This window comes from Balaenoptera musculus, chromosome 4, assembly GCF_009873245.2.
Source record: "Balaenoptera musculus isolate JJ_BM4_2016_0621 chromosome 4, mBalMus1.pri.v3, whole genome shotgun sequence".
NCBI lineage: Eukaryota > Metazoa > Chordata > Mammalia > Artiodactyla > Balaenopteridae > Balaenoptera > Balaenoptera musculus.
In genome coordinates, this window is record NC_045788.1 from 66,440,562 (window position 1) to 66,466,476 (window position 25,915).

Genomic DNA, 25,915 nt, shown 5'->3' on the forward strand with positions numbered 1-25,915 from the left:
AGAGAGTGGCATGGACATATATACACTACCAAACGTAAAATAGATAGCTAGTGGGAAGCAACCGTATAGCACAGGGAGATCAGCTCGGTGCTTTGTGACCACCTGGAGGGGTGGGATGGGGAGGGTGGGAGGGAAGGAGATGCAAGAGGGAAGAGATATGGGAACATATGTATATGTATAACTGATTCACTTTGTTATAAAGCAGAAACTAACACACCATTGTAAAACAATTATACTCCAATAAAGATGTTAAAAAAATAAATAAATAAATAAATAAAAGAAATCTTTCTTGACAACTTTGACGTATATCTCATTGGCTAAAACTTATTGACATAGCCACTCTAGCTGTTAAGGAAATTGGAAAACTTGTTTTTTTGGCTGGGTATATTATTGGTCTTAATGATATAGGGATTCTATTAGTAAGCAAGAAAAAAAGATGTAACTGAGATATGAGCTAGCCACCTCCATTATCCCTTGCCCCCATATTTCACACTTACTCCCTTTCTGATCATTTTGCATATCAGAGGGGTACATATCAGAGAAAGGATGAAGTTCAGGGCAAAAGTATGTACTGGTCTAGAGTAAAGTAAGAAATCATGCGTATTATTTGGTAATCAAAACTAGGATTTTAGATTTTGGTGAACTTTGCTTCCCAAGATTTGTCAAAAGACCTATATCAATATGTCCTACTGGACAACTCATATAGCTACAGATAGCTCCTACCTTCCCTTCTTCTCCTTATTTATTTCCTTTCCTTATTCTTTTAATATATGTTTATTGAAAGTTGTTATATACGACACACTGCACCTAGAAATCAGTGGTAAGCAAAACCTTCATTGTTTCTTCCCTTGTGGAGCTCATAGTCCTTATCTTCCACATATGCAATGCCTTTTTGACACATTTTCAGGACTAATCATCCTAAAGAGTTATTTGCATGATTCTCTCTCACTAACAAAAGATAATATTTAGAGATGCTGTGTGCACAGTGGTTGAGAATAGACAGACTTGGATTTGGCTTCCAACTCCATCATTTACTAACTGAATAACCTTGTAAAAATTAATTTCTTTTCATCTCAATTTTCTCAGTAGTAAAATAAAGGTAATAATATCTAATTGATGGAGGTATTGTGATAAGTGTTAAGAACAATAATTTTTTTTTTTTTTTGCTGAGTCAGAGGGTATGTGCATTTTTATTTAGCTAGATATCACTACATTTCAATACAGCAGAGCATAAGAGGACATGTTTTCCCACACTCTCCCCAACAGTGTGTTATCAAATTTTTTATAATTTTCTGTTACAGTAAGTGTGAAAAAATTTTTAAGAGAAATATTATCCCACAGTCATATTGTTTATGGTTTCTGCAGCATACTTTAAAAGAACATAAGAACAATAATTTTTAAATTATTAATAATAAGAAAGTTTAAAATTCTTAGTATGGCATTTAAGACTATTCCACCTAACTCTGATATATTTTAATAGATTCATTTTCCAACACCCTGAGCTTTAAACATACTGGATTATTTGCTATTCCTGAAACATTTTAATATTTTCTGACTTTACTTGTGGTTTTTTTACTTACTTGAAATGCCTCACTCTCTTTTTCTTTACTTGAAATCATTCTCAATTTTTTAAGGCCCATTTTAGGCACTATCCACTTCATGGAGTTTTTCCAAGTGTACTGGCTAGGATTAATATGTATTTCTCCTGTGTTTCCCCAGCATTTATTTTTCACTGTTACCAAAACTCTTATCACATTGTCATGTCACTAATTATAATACTCTTACTATATTTATTTATATTAACTATTTTTAAAATAAAATATTATTTCAATTCCAATCATATAATTTTAGACAGACTTAATAATTTAAGCATTCTTTCTAGATAACTCAGTCTCTTACTGAAGGACTAAAGACCATGCTGAGTTCTTCGGATTTCTAGTCTGCCACTCCCACCCGGGTTACTCTTCAAAATGACATGGATATATGACTGGGGAAAAGTAGCTTAAGAAGTTTCATGACTGTAAGAGTGATACAACTCAATGTGGTATCTTCTATATTCTTGCTGATATGGTCAGTGAAGTCAGATGGTTTGTGCTGCTCCTTGAACTGCTATAACAAAGTACACAGTTAAGTATGGCTTAAAACAACAGAAATTTATTCTTTCATAGTTCTGGTGCCTAGAAGTCTGAAACAAAAGGGTTCAGTAGGGCCATGCTCACTCTGAAACCTATAGGGGAGAATCCTTCCTTGCCTTGTCTTAGCTTCTAGTAGTGCTCATTGATCCTTGGTATTCCTTGGCTTGTGGCTGCATTGCTCCAATCTCTGCCTCTGTCATTACATGGTATTCTCTCTGTATGAGGATACCAATCATAGTAAATTAAGACCCACCCTAATGATTTCATCTGACTTGATTAAATCTTCAAAGACCCTTTTTTTCCAAATAAGGTCATATTTACAGATACTGGAGGTTAGGAATTCAGTATATCTTTTTAGCGGGGACAAAATTCAACCCATAGCAGTAATCATTATGAAATATACCCAGAACCTTCAAGACAAAGGTCTACTATTGAAGAGAAAGGATTTTTCTAGAGCCTTATCACAACTGAGGTGAGAGAATTCCTCCCACTGCAGGCCCTTCCAGCCTTCTGCCTCACCTAAGAAAAAATATAATAAAACATGCTCAACAGGAGTAATGGCTTTCAAAGAATAGACTGGAAATCCTGTAGCCAGGAAATGCAGTAGGGGACAGAGGGGATAAAAGCTGTTCTACTGGAGAAACATTTGTGAAGATCACCGTCCCAAGACAGAGGCCCACTAAAAGACTGAGATTTTAATCAGAGAATTAAAGAACAGTCCCCCTCTCACACAATTTATCATCACACCAGTAGGGCTCCAGTAAAATAACAGTGGATTACAGCTTACAAAGCTGCAAGACACAGACTCCCTCTTAAGAGGAATACTTAAGGAAGCCCAAAGTCAAGAGAGGAGACAAAAACAAGGACACTATAGGAATTTAAATCTTCTGGCATGTACAGTTACAGCAAACGTTAAACATAGCCCAACTCCTAGCCAGATTAATATAAATCCTCACACTAAAGGCCTATTTATCTCAGTGTCTATTACTCAATAAACATATCCAGCTTTTAGAGCATGCCAAAGGGTAAGGAAAAACACAGTCTGAAGAGACAAGTCTTCCTCAGAGCCATCCTCAGAATGCAAATATTGAATTTACTATGTAAGAAAAATAAAATAACCATGGTTAATATGTTAAGGGCTCTAAGGAAAAAGTAAACAAAATGCAAGGACAAATGAGTAACGTAAGCAGAGAGATGAACACACTAAGGATCAAAAGGTATTTCTAGAAATAAAAAACCCTGTAACCAGAAATGAAGAATGCCTTTGGATGGCTCATCAATAAACTTGACCTTGCTCAGGAATAAGTGAGCTTCAAGATAGACAAACAGAAACTTTCCAAAATGAAATTCAAAGGTAAACAGGAATACAAAAGATGAAAGAAAGAAGGAAAGAGAAAAAGAAAGAAAAGAAAGGGAGGAAGGAAGGAAGGAAGGAAGGGAGAAGGAAAGAAAGAAAGAGAGAAAAAGGAAAGAAGAGGGAAGAAAGAAAGACAATGGCAGAACAACCAAGAACTGTGGGACACTATCTTGGATACCAGGAGGAAAAGAAACAGAGAATAGAAAAAAAAAAAAAAAATGTGAAGTAATAATGACTGAGAATTTACCAAAATTAATGACAGGTACACCAAACCACAGATGCAAGAACTTCAGAGAATGCCTAACAAGATAAATAATAAACAGACAAACAACTTATGTTCATACATACCTCTAAATATATCATATTCAAACTCAGAAAACCAAAGAAAAAAAATAAAATCTTGAAAGAAAGCAGAGCAAAAAAAACCACCCCAAAACAAAAAAACTTCATCTATAGAGGAAAAAGGGTAAGAATTACAGCAGACTTGTCATCAGAAGCCAAGCAAACTAGAAGAAAGTGGCATGATATTTTTAGTGTTGAAAGGAAAAGCAAAACAAAACAACTAACCTAGAATTCTATATCTGGAGAAATTACGCTTCAAATGTGAGGAAGAAATAAAGATTTTTCAGACAAACAAAAATAGAGGCAATTCATTGCCAGCAGATGTTCCCTGCAAGGAATGTTAAAAGAAATTCTTTAGGCAAGGGGAAAATGATGCAGGTCAGAAACATGAATCTACATGGATACAGGAACCAAAGTTCCAAGGCAAATTGCTAATTCTAAGCCAAACACAGGAAAATATAAAATTAGCCTACAACATCTTGCAGTGCCAGGAAGTAAGGAAGTGCTCAAAAAAACCGAAAGGATGGGGTATGTCAAAGGAACAGAGAAGTCAATCTGAATGTGCTCCCAATGGACAAAGCTGGGATCATTTGAGCAACAAAACAAATAATGCAGTATTGGATTACAACTGAAAGACTCTGCACTTTATAATTCCATTTATATGAAATTTGATAAAAGACAAATTTATAGTGACAGAATGCAAATCAGTAGTTGCTTGATGCTAGGTTGTGGACTTGGCACAAGGGAACTTTCTGTTATGTTGAAAATATTCTATCTCTTAAAGAGGCTGGTAGCTATATGAACATATGCCTCTGTCAAAGCCCACTGAACTATATAGTGAAACGCATGTATTTTCTTGTCATCAGAATGTACTTCAATAAAGTTGGTTTAAACTATTCTGTTTTAGAAGTCAGAATCAGGGGAAAAACAAACAAACACACAACACTTTCCTTGTCTTCCTCTTCTAGTAGCTCTATGAGGCAAATGAATGCCTCCAGCATCATAGGTAAAAGGATCAGTGTATTAAAAGAATGAATGAATCAATGAATAAGAACCATACAGAAGAGAAAAGCACATTAGTATATTGGAAAAATATTTTCCCCAATACAATCTCTTACATTTTCATTTCTACAATAAACTTCTTTCTATACCTATCACCGATTCAGAATAAACAGTCAATATATGTTTATAAAATTCCAGTATCATGTAGACAGCTTAACATGAAAGCATTTAGAGGGCTAGGAAGAATGGGTAGCCCAAGTCCTGCTCCCAGCACTGGGACTAGAAATCACAAGCCACTCCCATCATGTAGGTTACAATTTACTCATTTGCACAATGCGGGATGGAACCTGATAACATCTTGGATTCCTTTTAGATCTAAGTTTCTGAGAAATCACAACATCAGTGTTCCTATCAAAAACAGGAGAGAAGAAACAACCCTCAACAAAGTAGCTGAATATAAATTAATTCTCAGATTTGAGAGATGACTAAAGGCAATTAAAATAAGGAAGAGCTGAAATAAACTATCAAACCTATATGTGATACGTTTCTTTAAAAGGAGTTTTTACATTATATTAAGTTTGTGATTTTTTGTTTTGTTTGGTTGAAGGGATTCATACCATTTCAAAATCAATCCTGGTATGTATGCCCTCCTGGTTTTTCTGAAAACTTGGGCTACTACAACAAAGGCATCAGGAAAGAAGACTATTTTCAAAGGAATTCACTATGCATATAGTTCTCGGAGTTTCTGTTTTCGTTATTTCTTTTACTCAATATTTTAATTGTTTCTTTAGTGTCAGGGATGAGGGTTCAAGGGACCTGGCATAACATCAACATGCATTTCTAATCGAGTTTCAGAAATCTCGGGTAATAGAACCATTGGTGAAGATTACTTTGGAAGATTCATTTCTTCACATATCAAAGTTAACGGTGGCCATGTAACACGTGATGTACCTCATGGTACCCTCCTGCTACCTTTCAGAATCTAAGTACTCTTTCCCACAGGTGCTGAGAGTGTTAGTTGCTGAGTGCTCTCAGCTCAGACCCTTTCCTGGAACTGTCCATTGGCTAAAGAGAGCTGCCTCATACAAGGTCTTCACTTCTCCTTCCTAGAAGGAGCCCTCATTGAAAGACTGCTCGAAGTGGAGGTATAAATGTCTAGCCCCTCACTCTAACTGGGACACCTCTGAAGGGTCAACCCAACTCCAAAGCTTTCTGTAGCTCTTACTGAAGGCTTTGATGTGACTAGATTGCAATTCAACTACCCTTCTGCCCAATCCTGCTTTCTTTGCTCCCCTACAGGTGTTCCTCTCCAAAGCACTCCCCAGTTAGCTTTCTACTATAAATCTATGAAAGAAAAGAAATCTCTATTTAAAAAAAAAAACAAAACACAACAACAACAAAAAAACTCCATCTCATACGCTACTTCCTGGGGAACGTAAATTGTGAAAAAGGCCCAAACGTGTTTCTTTACATTGTTCTTGTTTAGTTGGAGGACTCTCATAAGGAACTAACATGACTGAAGTCCTCCATCCTGCCCCATCAAGATTCTAGCCTCATTTGTGGTTACAGATCTCCTACATATGGTACTTAATTTCTGGGCAAAGTATCTATTAAAGTTAAACATATACATATATTTCAGGGATATACTCAATTGAAATCCACCTATATGTCTATGACACGTAGTAGAATGTTCACAGGTGCACTATTTGTAATTGTCAATTGCTGAAAACTGAAAATACCTCTCAGCAGTAGACTAGATAAATAAATTGTGGTATAGTCCCACAATGGAATATTATATACGTCAATGAGAAAGAATAGTCTAAAATTACAACCAAAAATATGGATGAATCTCACAACTAAGATGTTAAGTGAAAGAAGCCAGACACAGAGGGCATATGCATTATTTAACTTAAGTAGAGGACAAAGCAGAGAATATTTATCCCTACTGTCCGGATGGTGGTTATCCTTGGGGTAAGGAGAAAGTCACCAGAAGGAAGCACAATGAGATGTCTGAAATTCTGGCAATATTCTGTGTCTTATTCTGGATGCTGAGTGTTCATTTTGTTATAGTCGTTGAGCACAGTTATGACACATATACTTACCTGCCGACAGGCATGTTCTATCTGCCAGTGCAATAATATATTCCATACAGTACGCCAATAGTATGGTTCCCAAAAGTGCTTCCAAACATAGGATTTTATTTGAGCTTCTTGGAACTGGTGATGCAGAGACCATTATCATCATTTTAGAGGTGAAGAAAATGAGGCTTTGAAAATTCAGTTTTAATTCAATTCAGCTAATACTTTGTAAACCCCTAATGTGTGCCAGGAAGAGAGGACACACTGAATAGTAAGATATAAATAGTCTTTGCAGTTTAAAAAAAATGAAATAATTTACTCCCAGAGCATATGACTAAATAGGATTATAGAATTGTGGAAACCAAAGGGACCCCAGACATCACCACAACTCTCCTCTTCTAGATGAGGGTGAGGCCAAGGGCATGGACTTTATAGTGGCCCTGATTTGGGTTAAATTTCTAGTTCCAACACAATCACTGGGTGACCCTGGGGGCAAGTTACCTACCCTCTTTCTGCCTCAGTTCCTGGATCTGAAATGCAGTGCTTAAAATATCTACCCCAAAGCATGGCTCTGAGGGTAAATTTTTAAAATCTGGGATCACATCTAACATACCACCCAGCAACTAGTAGTTCCAAGGTAGATTACTCTCCCTTCCCTCAAGGTGATCTGAGGTGAGTGGCTCAAAGTCCAACACCCTTTCTAGCATGCTTTTCTGCTTCTCTAAATATGTACAAACAAGATGTAAAGTGTTAGGTACACTGGGGGTGTGAGGGACATGCCACGTAAGCCCTGTCCGCTTTCCAGGGAATCTGCCTGGGGAGCTTCTGTGTTTCATAACCTGCGGGTCTGGAGAGCCTCTGGCCTAGCAGGGAGCCAGGGGCTGTCCCTGGTGTTGACGGCATGGCCGTGAGAGTACAGATGAGTAATCCTTTCTGGGAGGAAAGCAGATACAGCAGCCTGGAAAGCACACGTTCGGGGAGGCTGAGTAGGAGAAAGAGCTTAGATGAGCAAAGACCACCATCCTTGGTGTGTGATGCAAAGCCTGGGGAATGTGGCTGAAACCAGTCCAGCCACCGTCCTCATCATGCTCCGGAGCCCTCTGAGCCCTGGCAGCTGTTAACGGTGACTGATGCGTGACACCCTGACCTTTGCCGACACTGTCCTTCCTTCTTGTTTTTCATCCCCTGCTGTCCCTGTTTCCCACATGCATGTGGATGGCACATAGGTCTATGGAACTGCTTGGGGAAAAATCTCAATCTCCCCGATGCTTGCCCTAGGACTTCAATGAACCACTTGTTCAGGAAATTGATAGAAACTCTCATTCCAGTAAAACACTGCCTGCTTCTCTGCAAAAGTTCCTCCCCTGCCCCAGCCACTCTCCTTATGCCTTTAAAGGAGGGCCAGACTTTTCAAAGTCTCTTTCTCACCCATGAGGAAGCTCCCTTATATTTTAGAAAGCACCTTCATATCTGGTACTTCATTTGCTCCTCATGACATCCCTTTGGGGGAGGCGATCCAAGTTATTTCCTTTTCACTGCAGAATAAAGTGAGGTTCAGAGTGGTCTCCTGAATTGCCCAAGGTTACACAGCAAAGTAGGTGGCTGTCAAAATTAGAACTTGAATCTACTGAAAACCAGCCCATTGCCTTACCCTGTGCCGGCTCTCGAGTCCACAGGTATCTCTCTATGACTCCTATTGCTTAGCAATCTGTTCTTTCCTAATTTGTACTTGTGCGAGAAAGCCTACCAACAAGAATTCCCTCCTGTACTCACCATATTCCATTAAATTGAATTGAAGAAAGGGAGCACATGAGCCAAACGGACCACGTGAGGTAGCTTTAAGAATCGGCTTGACCATCATATCTAGGAAGCTGTATCTAACATCCTCAATCTGGGATTGCATCTCTCCCCTCCTTATGTTCTCATAGCACCCTGTGCACACATTTACACTGTATTTAAAGCACCTACTTATGCATTCTCTCTCTACCATACATATAAGATCCTTGAGTTCAGGGACCATATCTTATTCATCTTTTTATTTTCTGGCACCTGAACATGGTAAACAAATATGTTTGATTGAATGATTGATTGAATATAAAATAATGCAGTCAATGGTATTCAAAGTCAAAAGGTATCTAAAAGGTAATGTACCTTGACCCTCATTTTACCAAGGAAGATACTGAAGCTTAGAGAGTGAAGAGGACATATTTAAGGTCAGAAGGAATAAGATGCAGGAACAGGACCACTTCTCCAAAGGCTCGTCTGTGCTGCTCAGTTCCGGGTTTCTACTGTAATGCTCAAGTTCTCTCTCCTTTCAAATCACCCTGTTTGATCATATCTGAAGATAGTAAAAAAATACTCTAATCTACATTGCCGGAGAAGTCTCCCCCTCCAGAAGTACCTCTGAGAATTCCTCAGAAATATTTACATGTTCTAGTCATCCAGACTGTGGCTAAAGCCAGCTCTTTGGTTTGCTCTCTGCAGTCTCACAGCCACTTTTTGGGGCTACTCATCCTCTGCCCTTGATGATTCCCCTAGCCGTGGACATGTTCTGCCATTCCCCAAGCATTGAGCATGAGGTGCAAAACATTTACCAAAGACATGCAGATAGCAAAAGGGAATTGCAAAGCCAGAATGAGAAAACTGGATATTGGCTATTAGACAACAATGCTTCCTGGAGTCTGCCTGCCAAATCATATCAGAAGGGGGTTATGGCTCCTGTGTTTGTCCTCAGCTCCCGGCTGGCCTTCCACCACACTGCAAAGGTCTCTACCAGATCCTTTCCCTGAGTATCAGTACCTTGGCCCAAATTCTCATCTTTAGTCTGCAAGAGGAAATCTAAAATGAACTTTTAATAAAGAAAGGAAAAATCTTGAAGAAGAGCATCTCACCTCCCCAACTTCCATGATGCGATAGGCAAAATCTGTCAAGGCAGGTCTGAGGAATTTGCATTTGTAATCCTTCACCAGTATTGGCTTCCCAAAGACCAAAGAGTAGGTACTGACGTGTACAACCAAAACTTTCTCAGAAGAGAGAGTAGTGTACCTCAAAGAAAAACTCTTACTTCTTTCTTGAACCACAGTAAGAAAATTCACAGTAAGCTTAGAATACTTATTTTGTTCCATTTTCTGTCAATCAAACATTCAGGTGTCTAGACCCAGAGCACTTTTCTCAAAACTTGAAAGCTATCTGATCAGGTACAGATAGCCAATGGCAAATATTTGGAATCCGTGTGTATTATTAACAATAATTAACATTTACTGAGTGGGTACTATATGCCAGGGACTGTGCTTAGCCCATGACACACATTTTTCTTTTTTAATCCTCCCAAAATCCTATGAAAAAGGCACAATGATGCATTCTGGGTGTGGTTTAGGGTGCGGCTGTTTTCGTGCCCAAATCCTACCATTCATCCCTCCTCTTCTCCAGAGTTCCCAGCCAAAGAGCATATTCACCAAAGAATCAGCCAAATAGGAAAGAAACTGCTGATATTAATAATGTCTGGGAAAACACACAAAGGAAAACTCTTATGAAACAGAATTGGAGAAAACAGCTGAGGCCTGAGGCTTAGGAGCAGCAGACCTAGTGTCTACTCATTCAGCCTTCAGCGTGAATAAAGCCTAGAACAAAGTACAGAGTGTGGTCAGTTTCTTAAACAGATGCCAAGAGTGGAAAAGAAGGGTCATGAAATTTGACTTTAAGACATTGCCGTTCTTCCCAATGATCCTCTTAAGTTCTGATCAATTACATGAACAATCCCTGCCCCTAGGAAGATTCCAATGAGGTCAGACAAAAGACTGTGATGCAAGAGAAGTAGTAGAGGTGCTCCCACCATAAGTCAAGGCAGATTAGTGAATACAGAGATTAGAGAGCCATCCATGGGTCCCCTTTCCGTATTTTACAGAGGAGGAAGCAACAGCTTAGTGAGGTTAGATATGTTGTTCACTATCAAATGGTAAACAGTGGTCTTCAAAGACAGGTTCTTTGGCTCCAAATCCTTCACTTTTCACAGCTGCCTAATAATACCACCTGTTGACTCTTACTATCTTCTAATATATAGGGCCTAAACTCTTTGAAAGTTCTCCCCCATTACGTCTAGGAACCCCCAAGGACTAGCTCTCATTTGTGTTTATGAATTTGGCTTGCCTTCATCACATCACACCTATCACTTCTTGTTTTCTCCTGCTCTGGAATCATTGAAGGTGTTACTATATGTGAAGCTGCCAACTTATTCTTTTTCATGGTGTTTGGAGACCTACTACTGGGTTTCCCTGGGATCCATCTGTACCTTTGCTGACACCTATACACTATAAGTTTCAAGGTGTCCAAGGGGTCTGGAGTCCTCTTGTACTAAATGCATTTTGGCTTCTATGCAAAAGTAGGGACAATTCCCTCCTTAGTATTTCTTTGACACAGGCTCTGAGGAAGTGCCACAGTGTGCCTGAGAGTTTTGGAGAAATCTGTCTTTAGAGTTTCTGTTTGCAGAGTCAGACAGTGCCTATGAGACAGGTCAGGATGACCATGACCGAGGCAGTGTGCTACTTGGCCACCCCTTTCCATTTTTGTGTCTGATATTTTGAATCAAATGCCCTTGTAATTTATTTCTTGTTCCCATCCCCAAGATGTCAATATTTTGTAAGGCATATCTTAATCCAAGAAAAGACCCCCTTTAATTCAATTGGAGAAGCTTATTAAGTCTTGAAACGATTCCACTAATCTTTAGAGATAGCTACATGCCTCTCATTATTAATATGCAAGAAAGGGGAAAATAAATGTGAAGGGACCATGTTGTTACTGGCCCTATAAATGCTACTAACTCTCCTACACATCACACCTTGGGAGCATGTGAAAGGCAGCCATGGACAATAGTGCTTCTTTTGGATGGTTGCTGAGGACTGGATTTCTGACTTACCAGAGTTTCCCCTACTGCTTATTCACTCTGTCTCTATCACCTGGCTCTTTCTTCTGTCCTTATAATGCTGACTTGCTCAGGGTGCCTCAATGGATAGATACACACTTCCCCCAAACACACAACTCTCACCTATGTAATCACCCATACTTCTGAATTAGAGACTTTTCTATCATTTTCTTTTTGAGATGGACTCAACATCTCACAGCCCTAAAGCAGGGAAAGGGTTATTACCTACTTCTGATGTTTGAATGCTCAACTTTTTAACCGTTTGCTGGTCTGTAAACAAAAATAGAAAATGAAATTTATAACCCAGATTTCTGGTATATCACATCAGCATGACTTAGGAAAGAAAAGGGTTACTTAATAAGTTCCTTCAATCCTCTCTTGCTAAGCACCTACTCTAAGGAAGCTTTTGCCATGGAATGGTAGTAGTGAGCCCGGAGAGCTGGCTAAGACACAGGACTTCAAAGAGTACTAATAGAGAAATAGACAGGTACTGAATTCTATTCAAAATCATGTATATAGATACTTAATATGTGCCTATAACAGGAATGACTACAGCTGAAGGCAGTATGATGTAAGGGCCATTACAATACATAAGAAGTTGCTTATTCCAGTTGAGGCGATCAGGAAGGATCTGTGAAATTTTGATTACATTTTGACACATGATGACTGGGGAAGGGTATTATTCAAAAAAATGGTATTATTCTTTCAAGGACTCAAGTATTTACAAGTGGAGAGCTGAATTTGGTGTTCAGTTTGACCTGAATGTAGAATTTGTTTAGAAAAAAAAAAGTGAATATAAGCACAGACACATACTCTGGAGATAGAAATGGAAAGCTTTGTTTCTGATGCCCAAAATTTCAAACTCCATCTCATAGGCAGTGAAAGAATCTTTGAAGGGTTCCGATCAAGGGAGCCCTGTGATTAGAAAGTGATTTTAAAGAACCTATAGGCAGTGTGGAAAATAAAATGGGAGACAGACAAGAAAAGAGGCAAGGAGAGTAGTTGGAATTCTCTTTGAACAGCAGCCTAGTGGTCATAAAGAAATGTACAAAAAAAAAAAAAAAAAGAATCCTTGTGGGGTAAGCCTTTATTATGCATAACATCTACTTCTTGTTATCTTCTTATGGAATCCATTTTATCTCATTGCAAGAAGTTGGAAAAATACTGAAGAAAAGAAAATTAATCCACAGCTCCCCAATTAAAGGAACACAATAGTTTATATTTGTGTTTATTTACTTCTAATCTTTTTGTCTGTGGAATTGAATTTTCCAGGGTTAAGATTATAATGCACATTTAATAGTGTTTTTAAAGTTCTTATTATAAGCATTTTCCATACATGTTAATTATTGTCTTAATCATCTTTTAGAAAAATGACAGAAAATTGAATAGAAAAATTTTCTTAAGTGATTATAACTATTAATCATATTTTTTGAAAATTGAAAGGTATAAAGGCACAAGGAAGACAACAAAATTCAATTATAAAACCATCATTTAAAGATAAGCAACACTGAGTATCATTGAAGTACATTTTAAGCATAAAAATTGGAATAATACTCTATAAAATAGTTTAGAACTTTTTTTGCTTGTGATAAAAAACATTTAGAAGTGGTTTAAGTGTTGTATAATATTACATCTTAGAGATATATCATTATTTATTCATATCTGACAATAACGATAATAATTTATTCATGATTCAGAGCCAAAACTACACTCAAAGGCAGACTATTTCTTAATGCTTGCGTTACAAATCATAAAAGAAAGTAACCAAGTATAAAAGATAATAAGTTAGATAGACAATAATAAAACAAACTTGAAAAAAATATTAGGAAGGATTAAACAGAGATAAAATCAAATACCAATGGATTGGGAAACAGAAAAACAATACACTTAATAAATAAATAGAGTTGGCAACACTGCTCTTTGAAACTAACACCTTTTGGTTTTTCAGTCTTGGATTCTTATTCCAGCTCCACTGACAACTGTCTCTGGAGAATATCCTTAGTCAGGCCTAATTCCTGGCTTCCCTTACACCACTCCATACCAGTGACTTAAAAAAAAAATCCATAAATATGCAATTCATTTGATGGAGATTAAATAAATATATCGAGCTTTTGCAAAATTAGGATGTTGTTATTTCAATTTAAAAAATAGTTTAGCCTAATTTTAAATATATCTTGGGAAAGTCAGATCTCATATATGAAAGTTATATCTCAAAATCACAAGAATACGTTCTGGAGTTACAGGCCCTTGCACAGGCTGTAAATTTGGGGAAAGGTCTTAAACTTTCCTCTTAGATGATTTCTGTGAGGAACAAAGTAAACAGATGAATGTGTTGTTTCACAGAGGAGGCAACTGAAAGAGTAGCTTAGTCAAGGCATCATAACATGAGTCCATTGTCAAAATCCTGCATTCATATTGTTTCTCCATCATTTACTGCCCCATGGACTTGGGTGAACCAATCTCTCTGCACCTGTTTCTTCAACTGTAACATGAAACACTGAGGATACTCTGCTTCCAGAAGACTCTGAAAGGCAGGAAGAGAAAATACTATTTTGAAAAGCATTTACCAGCAATAACTTTTAATGATTTTACTACCCAAGACATTCATCTTTTCTTCATATCCTGGTTTTTAAAAAAAAAATCTTTACAAGCCTAGCCTGCTGAATTTATAAAATTAGATTTGGACAAGACACCAAGAACCAGCATAGTACAAAAGCACATTTGGAATTATGAAGGTGGTCCACGGGTATGATGTGAATTTTTTTTTTAACTTTTTATTTTATATTGGAATATAGTTGATTAACAATGTTGTGATAGTTTCAGGTGTACAGAAAAGTGATTCAGTATACGTGTACATGTATCTATTCTTTTTGATGTGACTTCTTGCCTCAGTATTTACAGCTTCATATTTCTCCACAACCTGACTCGAATCTTCCTTATTGAGATTAAACTTTGAGATCAGGAATTTTTCCTATGAGAAAAATGCAGTCATGCCTAAATCCTCCTTACGTTTAACTGCAAGAAACTCTTTTGCTTATTAGTCATTCATTCAGTAAACATAAAAATTTGCCTGATTATCCACTTCATTAATGCTATGCAAGATACAAAAATAAACAAGACGTGGTTTCTGCCCTTGGGGCTTTTACAACTTAAAAGCGAGGAACTCAATACAAAGCCCAGAAGAAAATAGATGACTATTCAGAGAAAGATTTCATCTGAATTGAAGCTGAGCTGCTTCTTTGGGAAAGTGATAATTGAACTATAACTTGAAGAATGTAGACGTGTAGGAGTTTTATGGGATGGCGGAGGGTATCCATGCTTGAAGTGAGATAGGCCATGAAAGCCTTGTTCCTTATTCTAGGTGATAAGAGCGTTTTAGATTACTGTGAAAACTTGTAACATGACACAACCTGTGTTTTAGGAATATTATTTTGGTCCCCCTGTGAGAGAGAAGAGGCAGGAAGGTGACAGTGGCATAGATCCCTCCTTACTAGGACACAGATGGGAGGGCCTGGAGAGAAGTGATGCCCTAGAGGGAAATGAGGGGCCTGTGAGTCTCTGCTTGTTTAGCAATTACTACCAGCAGAAAGCTTTCTCTTTCATTGATGCCATCTCAGAGATGTGAAACTCAGTTTGCTGGCATGGATACGCCTTTATTTACCTTCTCTAAAACAGCTAGCAGTTTCCATACAAATGATGTCTTCTCGGCATGTTAGATTGCTGAGATATTTTCTTTCCTCAGTGGTAGATAGCCATGTCTGACTAAATCTGGGAAGTCTTGTTGCCTGACTGCAGTAATGCTTTCCACAAAAGCCTTAGATTTGACCATGTGCTCGTGTCTTTGTAATTGTCATCGCTGTTGTAATAAAATCAAAATGTGTCACTCGCTCTGGGACACACCTAACCCTCTGCCTAGCTGTGAGCTCATGCGAGAAAACATCAGCACCTATCTTCACAGAAAGACCGGGAGTTTATTTGGCTCCAAGTTTGGAGGCCAACTAATGTTTGAGCAATTTAGACAAAATGGCTATTTTTAACCATGGTATCAGTAGAACCATTTCTTTTTAAGTCATTTACAGGGAAATGGTTGCAGTTTCTTTTAGGAGTAATCGGTTTTATCGTGAGTAGTATAAAGTTCCTGAGTAGTATAATGTTCCTGAGTACAGATTCCTTATTTTTGAAGTTTGAGCCTTGCTCTTTTCTAAGTTTTCTTTCTGTGTAGCTAATACTGTGTAGTGTTTAGTGATTGATTTTGCTATATTTCTGTCTGATCTAAATTTAGAAATGAGCATAAGAAAGATAAAATAGAAATATTTAATTTATTTATTTGTGTATTCATTCATTCCAAAAGACGATTAATGATTCCCTACCGAGTTCCAGGCATTGTACTAAAAGCCAGATGTGGAGTTAACATGGCCTTTACCCTCCAGAGCTTACATTTTCATAGACGTCTAAGGCACGTACACAAATATCTCTGCTATAATTCCTAATGTTATGTGGGTCTATGAGCAAAATACTGGGGCACAGAGAAGAGAATATTTATTCCATTAGAAGAATGTAAAAAATATTCACAAAGGATATGACATTTTAGATGGGTCTAAGACATGAGTGGGGTTTGAACAGGAAGAAATGGCAAGAACATTTCAGAATGAAGAAAGAGCATGAAAAAGTGAAAGTGAAAGGTGTGTCGAGGAAGGCAGCATGGGCAAGTAGGAAGAGCACAGAGATACAGATCTGTGTCTGAGCCCTACTCACCCCTCTGAGATTTGGGGGTGCTTGAACAAGTTGCCCAAACTCTCTTGAAAACTGAGATAATACCTATCTGGAAATGTATTCTTTGATTAAAGGAGAAAATATATGTAAAGCACCTGGCACCCTGGGACTATTAGGTAAATGTAGTCTGATGCTATTCCAGAGGAAATAGCATATGATGCTATAGGATGTGTGGATGAGAGTGGAGAGGTACCCAAGATTGGAAGCATTGGTTGGGACCAAATCAAGTAAAGGGGAGTAGTTTAGATTTTATTCTGAAGGCAATCAGCAGTCATCTATTTTTGAATCAGGTCTTGGCCAAGGTCAGATTTTTGTCCTGCAGAGATCAAACTGGGACAGGGAGGAGACTAGATTGAGGGAGAGTGAAGCTAAGCTTCGACTGGAAGACTATTGAAATGATCCAGGTCAGAGAGAAGCTGGGATATAAACTCTGCACTGGCTGTGTGTTACAAGGTGTGGGGAATGGACCCACAAGAAATGTCATGCACACCCACAGACCAGATTGGCAGGGTTTAGCGACTACTGAGCCTGGAAGTAAAAAATCCCAAATTATCTCTCAAGGAAACTCTGAGAAGTGTAGGCAACGTTGTATTTTCTTTTGCAGAAGAACCAATACATCTGCTTACTTGTCCAGCTGCTTGGAATTGGAAGAAGCTAAATCCACATCGAGAGGAACATGGCTATTTTCTGCTGCTAAGTCATTCCTAGGCACGTGGGAGTGTAGAAAGAATTTAACTGTGCCCTCTCCTAAACCTTTGGTATTTATTGACAGGTTCTTGACTTATTGGGAGAGGGAGTTGAATCATCTAGTAGAAGCCTCTCTTACTTTAAGATCAAGAAACTGAACTCAGAAATAAGAAGTGACATAGCTGAGAATCAGAATATACAAAACACCAAAGCCAGAACTCAAACCCAGGTTTTTTATTCTTAGCCCGTCACACTCTTCTTTTTTTTTTTTTTTTTTTTTAACTCCCTTGATATGACAAATTGCTGAGAATGCAAGCAGACATCTCTAATAGCTGAGGGGTGAGTGTTAACTTTGTCCACCTCCATCTACACACAGGTGAACTGTTTAGCTTCTGAAGCTTAAAAGCTGGTTGAAGGTCAATCAAATGGAGCCAAAACACCTTGTAGTTTATATGTAAATTAATAGTAAAAATTAGTTGATTTATGAAAAAAAATACAAACCTACAGGGTCATATTGCTGGAGTCAAGTCACGCAAAACGTTTCTTTAGTTTTCTTAGTTCTGATAACAAATTCATGGGGACTTTGTTACAAAATGAACTACAGGTTCCAATTAGAATTAGCTCAAGGATTGTTCTCCATGAATGGAAAATGTTGATTCCTCCAAATTTGAGGTATATTAGCAACAGAACTATTATTAAAATACATTTAAAGTTAAAGTCCTCTGTCCTTTACAGTAACTCATCATTTATCCTTTTTGCCTGGGAACAAAATATTATATAAAACATAATTCTAAATTATTGATAATTATCTTTTCAAGGGTCATTTAAACAAACATTTTGGATGTTAACTATTTTACCTATTTCTTACACAGTATATTTGGGAACCATTCCAGAATGGTTGGTTGGAATCATCATTATGAATATAGATTCACCAAATTTTAGATCTGAAAGTGTCCTTAGATATGACCTACTACTTGTGATCCCCTATGTGATGAACTATATGTAGTGTGGTCATGTGATCTTCCAGTGGGATAGGTAGAATGAATACAGACATACTGGGGGCCTCTAGTCCAAAGGTGGAGCTAGTTATTGTATCCTCAGGGAGCTAAGAGTATTTAATGTAGAAGAAAATTTTAAAAGTTGGCCAAATGCAAAGTTCAATAAAAAAAAAAAACATTGCTGTCTGGGGCAGAGAAGGAAGCAATGGACTTGAGAAAAAAGAGATATGGGTTCTAATTCCAGTTCTGTCACTGCCTTGGGTTAAGTTTCTCTGTCTGGGGTTGTTGTTGTTTTTCTTTGTTTGCTTCAGTTATCTCATTTGTAACCAGATGATCACTATGAATGTCCCTTTCAGGTCTGACCTATGATCGTGTGATTCTTCTGTTGAGGGTGGGTTACTTTAAACAGAGCTCAGGATAGACTGAGTGATGAGTAGCCCAATTTAACTCAGAAAATCAAATATTCAAATTCACTATCATTTCAACCTGTTTTTTTATTTTAAAGTGACATTTAGTGAGCACTTACTAAGTGCCAGAGTATGTGCAAAGCACATTAAATGTGTCCACTCATTAAATCTTTCAGCTCTATATGAAGTAGGTACTATTTGGTCTTAGTGACTTCTTAACATCATAGGATATTTTTGTCATGTATCTAATAGGAAATTTAAGCAGGCTTGCTAATGTTACTGTAAGCAGGATGTGAATCCAAGACAGCCATTTGAAAGCATTACCAGGGCATCTTTCTTGACTAGAAAGAGCTCATTGGCCACACATGTCCCTGCCCTGACCAATGGTATACCCTCTTGCCAGAGTTACCAGTATCATTAGGTTGGAAACAAGTCTTAGGAAGTTTACATCATCCCTATATTTTTGAAGTTACTAAATGTGAAAAATATCATGACCTCAGTGTTCCCTTGCTGAGCCGGATTCATAGCATTACAACCACCTGCTCTTCCAAAGGTTTCCATTTAATGCAGGTTTAAAAATAAGGGCTCTGAACTCTGTCTTGCTTTCTTTAGAGAAAAGGTGTAAGTCTGGTTGGAGTGTTTAAGAAATTTCAGGGTGATGCAGTGGAAAGAACTTGTCTCAGCTCTGCCACATGACCTTGGGCAAGTCACCTGCACAGGCTTTCCATTTCTCCAACTCTAAAGCAGTGGTTGAATAAGGCAATTTGGTTGGAGAAGAAGGAACCTGGATTAGATTATGTTTCAGTTTATTGATCTTTAACATCCACACAAAATCTTTAAAAACTAAAATGCGCAATACTTGGTAAAACATGGACTGGCTAATGAAATGCTTAAAGCAGGTAATTAAAAACTTTTAAATCCCCTTTGTATCTTCCTCCCTCCCTTCCCTTCATTTTTTCCCTCTCTTCCTTCCTTCTTTTTTTTTCTTTTTTCCCATCCAGGCACTACTCTGGATGATAGGGATACAGTTGTGAATAAAATAGATAAAGCTACTCCAGTCATGGAACACACATTCTCATGGGGGAAAAAAAGACATAACAAGTAACCCAATAAATAAGTAATCGAAAGTTATAATAGGGGGCCATGAAGAGAATACAATGGGAAAATGGATTTAAAAGTACTGGTTGCAAGTAGGGACTTTTACATTTTAGAGAGGGTGGTTGGGATGGGTTTCTCTGAAGAGGAAACATTTTGCTGGAGATTTGAATGGTGAAACTGAGTTAACATTTTTCTGAGAGGAGAACATCACTGACAGAAGACAAGGCACATGCAAAGGAGCTGGGGAAGGCATGAGCATGGCCAGTTTAAAGAACAGAAAGAAGGCCTAAGGTCAGGAGCATGGTGAACATGAAGGACAGTGGAAGGAATGAGATCAGAGAGGTGGGCATAAGCCAGGCCATGCAGAACCTGTAAAGGAGTTTGGTTTTTATTCCAAGCATACTTGAAAATCATTGAAGTGTTTTAAGTAGAGGTATGATATATTTCACATTTTTGAGCTACCGCTCTAACTGCAATGGATTATAAGAGTCAAGAGTAGAAGCAGGGTTTCCCTGGTGGCGCAGTGGTTGAGAATCTGCCTGCCAATGCAGGGGACACGGGTTCGAGCCCTGGTCTGGGAAGATCCCACATGCTGTGGAGCAACTGGGCCCATGAGCCACAATTACTGAGCCTGCGCATCTGGAGCCTGTGCTCCGCAACAAGAGAGGCCACGATAGTGAGAGGCCTGCGCACCGCGATGAAGAGTGGCCCCCACTTGCCGCAACTAGAGAAAGCCCTCGCACAGAAACGAAGACCCAACACAGCCATAAATAAATAAATAAATAAAATTTAAAAAAAAAATTGAGTCTATCAACATAAAGCAAGCATCAAGCCCGATTCATTAAAAAAAAAAAAAAAAGAGAGTAGAAGCAGAAAGACAAATTAGAGAAAATATAATGAGTGGTTCAGGATCACTCAAAATCCAGGAACCTGGGAAATGTTGAAAGAAGTGAAACTTGAACAGGGATCTGGTTTGAATGCATCCAGTAACAGGCGACCCATTATCTTTGAAGGCAGCCTACTCTATTTTGAGACAACTCTATCTCTCAGAAACTACATGCTGCAATCAATCACAGTATACAATAAGTGCTCAATAAGTGTTATTTCTCCCATTTTTGCTCTGTACTATTCATGCATCTGTCCTAGATTCATCCTTCGAGGTCACGCATGATGATTCAAGGACTCTAATGAGAACACACTGAGTGTACAAAGACTACTGAACATTTCAGTTTCCTTTAATCAGTCCAACTGTGCACAACTTTATACTCGCTTAGTGAGAGAGCCATTACTACTCCCCAGCAGACTAATTACCATAGGTGTACAATTCTTGTTACACACACGCTCGGATTGTGCTGTGATTAAACGGTTATGCTGCTTTGCATATCCATACATAGTGAGAAGGGTCTGGGTGTTGGTGGCTTTAGCCTTCTAGCTACTAGAGAAAGAAGAATGTCCCTCAAGCTAAACCAAGTAGATTGGCTTTAAGTAGCTTTAGTCACAGGGTGAACAGAAGACAGCCTGTGCTAGGTGAAAGGGGCATGGTTTGACTATATGGAGGCAGACGGGGTTCTGGAAAGCAAAGTAGCTAGGCAAGAGGCCAGTACCCTATAGCTGCAGTACAGCTGTTTGGGGAGACTGTTTGGGGAGCTGTTGGTGGGCAGTGGCTCGGGGCTATAATTTTTAGAGCCCATTAACTAATAGAATCATCAGATATCCGTACTATGTAAGCTACACATTTCTTCTGTTTCTTGTCATTTGTTCTCTTCCAATTGGCCTTTAGTATTAGTAAAGTCATTTTGAACAATTCCATCTTATCTTAGCTATTTAGCAGGGTACCAAGAGATGGGGTATGGAACGACATTTGGCCTAGAACTTTGACAAGAAAGTACCTCATCTCTGAAATGTGGCATTAGGAGGGAAGGGACCAGCAGGAGTCCCCAAGGGCATGGTGGTGGACTAATGGTGAGAGAATCTGGTGATCTTTTTCTCTGTTCTTTTCCAGGTAAAGTTGTTCTTTGATTCTTATACCTTGTAAATTGCTTTACATAAGTGAAAACATTTCCCTTGCATCCTCACCATCCTGATCCATCTTCTACACAGACATTCCAATTTGGTTGTTTTCAAAAGTGGGGTCCCCAGATCAGGAGATCAGCTATATCTGGGGATTGCCAGAAATGCACATTCTTAGACCCTAGTCAGATCTTCTGAATGTGGCACTCTTGGGGTTAGGGCCTGGCAATTTCTGTTTAACACACCACTCCAGATGATTCTAAAATGCATTAAAGTTCAAAAATCCCTGCTCAAATTAGTCTTAAAGTAAGGAATGTAGAAGAGTTCCACACTTCACCTGGGTGAGGGAGAGCAGGACTTACTTCGCTTAGTATGATAATCTCTAGCCTATCCATGTTGCTGCTAATGCTATTATTTCATTCTTTTTTATGACTGAGTAATATCCCATTGTGTATATTTACCACATCCTCTTTATCCATTCATCTGTTGATGAACACTTAAGTTGCTTCCATGTCTTGGCTATTGTAGTGGAAAACAGTATGGAGGTTCCTTAAAAAAAACTAAAAATAGAGTTACCATATGAATCAGCAATCCCGCTCTTGGGCAAAAGACAGAAGCTCTAATTCGAAAAGATATGTGCACCCCAATGTTCATAGTGGTACTAGTTACAATGAAATAATGCTATTATACTTTGAACATTGGGGAAACTTATGGTTACCAATGAGGAAGAGGTGTAGGGATAAATTGGGAGCATGGGATTAACATATGCATACTACCATATATAAAATAAACAACAAGGATTTACTGTATAGCACAGAGAACTATATTCAATATCTTGTAATAAACCACAATGGAAAATAATAGAAAAAAAGAATATAGATATATACATATATATGTCTAACAGAATCATTTTGCTGCACACATGAAACTAACACAATATTGTAAATCAACTATACTTCAATAAAAAATTAAATTTAAAAAAATCATGTTTCCAAATGATACATACTAATATGGAAAAATATATACTAAAAAATTAGAACAGCAAAATATAAAACTGATATATTTGTAATATTTCTGGTGTTTTAAACAAATATGACTAGAGATTGTATTAATAAGATGTATATGTATAGAAAAAAATAGAAGGGAATGTACCCACACTTTAAAAGTATTAATCTCAGAGTAATAGTTTAATGGTGACTTTTACTCTTGCTTTTCTTTCTTGCTCAACATTTTTTCAATGAATTAATTTTTTGAACTTCATTATTTAAAAAAAAAAAAAGCTGATGGGTGCATATCTTTTCAAGCATACCCATGCTGGTTCCTTATTTCAATATTAGTATTCAACTGCTGGATAAGCTCAGGAAATCTAACCTCTCTATGCCCTTGTGTCCTCCATCCTTACCTGGGATATTAATCCATGAGTGCAAAGTGATTTATTTGCATAAAGAACTCTGTCAGTATTAAGAACCATTGTTAAACATGATTATTAACTATGAAATTTCTTGGTTCCAGTTTTATATCTCAGCACTATTAAGTTCTAAAAGAGGAAGGTAGAACTTTATTTTTCATCAAGTAAATCCTAAGTTGCTGTGTTTTTGCATATTTATTCTTACTTTATACAACAGTAACAGATGACTATTTTAGGGATTATCAAGAGCTTCCCTCTCATGATTCTGTAATCAAGTCCTTTTCTTTTTCAACACGGCTTAGCTAAAGAAGAATGTTTTGTTCTCATAACTTTTAAGAAATATATGTAAAAACTGTTGTTCAATATCAAATAATAAGATTTAGAATAATAGTAATAATAAGCATTATTATCAAGAGAAATGCTAATGTCTACAGCTGTACCTCATCCATTAAAGAGAGAAAGAGGGAACAAGAAAAAGTCAACTGTGAACTACTGGGAATATATTCATTCATTAATTCAAAAAATATTCATTGAGTGCCCACTATGTGCCAGGGACTGTGCTAAGCATTGTTGTGAAAGCACATCCTGAGGTTTATAGTCTAACAGAAGTTATAAAACATTATTTGATGTTAGCCATTGGAACTCAGATGGAAGTAAAAAAGGAAATTGGATCAAAAGAGAGCTATAGGGCAATTGTTATGAGCATTTAGGAGAGAAACATACATTGCCACTGAGATGTAAATTTTTTTTGGAATTCAGTGTTGGAGAGATGATGAAGGGGAGATCATCCAAAAGAAGCATAAGCAACGACTTTGGGGTGGGAAATGGTGTCACATACATGGGAAACACAAATGGTTTTCTTTTGCTAGAGAATATATCCTTCCTTAGAATGCTATTATAAGATTTACCAGTCTAGAATAGCATATAGTCAGACCTCAGTACATGGGGAGTCTTTTGATTACTATACTTGGAGTAGATCTGTTTGGGGGAGAAGAGGAATATAGTTTGGCTGCCCTGAGAACTGCTTCTGCACATCCACATATTCCCCTGAGCCCCAAACCAACCAAACAAACAAACAAATAAAAAAATTCAACTTGAAAAATCCTAAAATATAATGCATTTTTAAAGTATGTTCTCTTGAGTAGGTTGTAGAGGAATTTTCCATAGCCCACACACTGAAATTTTCAGAAAGGTTCTGACTATTGCTCCCTTTCTTCTATGTCTGTCTTCTTTTTGTGATGAGGATCCTCCTCACCAAAAGAGTGAGCAAGAAGTGGAGTCTTCCCTCCACTGCCCCCACCAGCTGAAGCAGGAATTTCACTCCAGGAAACATTCCCATCATTCCCATGGTACTCTGGTGAATAAGATTATCTGTCTTCTGTAGAGAAGGAGCAGAAAGAGAGATAGAAGAGGGAAATGGGGAGTGGACAAAAGTTCCTTCTAAGATGTTCTAGGTAGGGTCCCAAGGGCTTACACTGCGTTACTTATTCAATCCTCCCATCATGTGGTAGGAGGTAGGGCTGAGACCCAAATTCACCCCCATCTTCTTTCAGAACATTTTTTAAAGAGCTAAATGACGAATGAGAGTTTGGGGGTAGAGAACTTGACAGAAAGTTGCTGTGAAGGGAGAAAAAAATTTGAAGACTGATTTCTTTTTTGAGTCATTGTATATACTAACTGGTGAATCTCTGACTTTTCATAGAGAACAGTGGAAGGATAAATAAGGAAGAGTAACACAGGAGACCAGCAAGGAGCTGAGGATTATAGATGTGATTTTTTTCAGGAGTTTTGATGCTAAGGAGAGGTTGCTTTGGCACTGCAGCAACTCTGAAGGAAGGTTTTTCACCACTTTTTTCCGATGGGAAAGATGGACCTCCTTTGTGAGCCCAGGGAAGAATTCAGACCCTCTGAAACAGTGCCTCCCAATCTAGGCTGTAAGTTAGAATTCTGGAAGGATTTAAAAAACACAAATGCCCACCCCTACCCCAGCTCCTCTGTAATGGATCAGGGGTCAAACCTGGCCTTCAGTCTCTTCTAAAGATCCCTACCTAATTCTAATGTGCAGTTGGGGTTGAGAACTCTTCTTTAAAGAGGTTGAAGAATAAAAAGAAAGAGGAAATGATCCTCACAATGAGTCAAATATCTATGAGCAAAATAACCAATAATTTTCTGATATTTATCAGAAATTTCATATATATCAAAAACACCTATATAATCCAAAAATAATTGTTTTTATTTTTATTACAGTAAGTATTCCTGATGGTAAAAATTGTTTAAAAGAGAATGTGACAAGATAACAGATGTCTTTGGGTAATTGTATACAGGTGAAGTTTTTTGTTTGTTTGTTTCTTTATATTTGTTGGTTTTTCCAAAACAGATTTAGAATGTGCTAATTTTATCAAAAGATACAAATAAGACACAAAGCAAAAATCTGCATACTGAATCATTTTACCTACATTCTCTAGAATATACCTATAATTACATGATAATTTGAAAGAGATATTCCTATAAGAAAAGATCCTTCAAACATAATAGCAATTCAAACTTAAAAAAAAAATTCACCATTGACTTCAGATATTATTTGCCTTCCTTAATAAAAAAATCCATTCACATGATCACTAAATGATATTGACTGCTGAGTAATTTCTATGCATTGTTTTCACTTACTACAGCTCCTGGAGATTGGTACTTTGATTAGTCCT